The following is a 1,322-nucleotide window of genomic DNA, read 5'->3' on the forward strand; positions in this document are numbered from 1 at the left end:
ATATATATATATATATATAATTGAGATTCAGTTGAGGTACCAAGTCAGTCCGGTATTATCCGCACACCTCGAAGTAAGGTGAATAAAATCAAAATAACAGGATATCAAGAAGCATTGCAGTACGATCGTTTCAAGCGGCTTCATTTAATTGAACAATGCAATCATTACATCATTTTATGACCCCACTATGCTCCATTGTATGGTAAATCAACATACGACATAACGTGTACTGAGTGTAAAAACTGGACGGGAAACAAACACAGAAGGTCCCCAATTCTTTATCAGTTATCAACCAATTGCTAATACACTGTTTCGCTCCTTTAATGATAAGACTAAGAGCTTCACAATTGGCGGCGCCCATAATAATAATAATAATATATGGTTTTACAAGGCATATGTAAAGCTAAGCGTTTTATAGACGCGAAATTCTGTGTAACCCTATGAACCGGCTATAACTAATTTACAGAAAACAAAAGACAAAGACAGGTGTAGGGACAACAAGTAGGTGTATATGTGAAACGCTCAGGAAAAGTATTTTACGTTTCGAGCCTACGCTCTTCCACAGAAAGGATAAAGAGGGGAAAAAAGGGAGAAAGAAAAAATGTGCAGAGTTCAACGTTCCAACTTGGCGATATATATAAATGTTTATTTTTATGTTCAATTATAATAAAAACAACTTTACATTAATTTAATTGATTACTCTATACTTTTGTACTCTTATACAAGGATGTTGATGACAGTAACTTCAAAGTTTCGGCCAGCTAAGCCATCGAAGGACAGTCCGACGATGGCTTTAGCTGGTCGAAACTTCAAAGTCTCTGTGAGCAACATCCTTGTATAAGAATACAAAAGACTGAACTGTGTATCAGCAATTTGTTTATCCGAAATGTATAGTATTAAATGTTAATCATAGGCGCAGGAGTGGCTGTGTGGTAAGTAGCTTGCTTACCAACCACATGGTTCCAGGTTCATTCCCACTGCGTGGCACCCTGGGCAAGTGTTTCCTATTATAGCCTCGGGCCAACCAAAGCCTTGTGAGTGATTTGGTAGACGGAAACTGAAAGAAGCCTGTCGTATATATGTATTTGTGTGTATACGTTTGTGTGTCTGTGTTTGCCCCCCCCCCAGCATTGCTTGACAACCGATGGTGGTGTGTTTACGTCTCCGTAAATTAGCGGTTCGGCAAAAGAGAGACCGATAGAATAAGTACTAGGCTTCCAAAGAATAAGTCCCGGGGTCGATTTGCTCGACTAAAGGCGGTGCTCCAGCATGGCCGCACTCAAATGACTGAAACAAATAAAAGAGTAAAGAGTATACATATG

The sequence above is a fragment of the Octopus bimaculoides genome, chromosome 30, assembly GCF_001194135.2.
Source record: "Octopus bimaculoides isolate UCB-OBI-ISO-001 chromosome 30, ASM119413v2, whole genome shotgun sequence".
Lineage (NCBI taxonomy): Eukaryota > Metazoa > Mollusca > Cephalopoda > Octopoda > Octopodidae > Octopus > Octopus bimaculoides.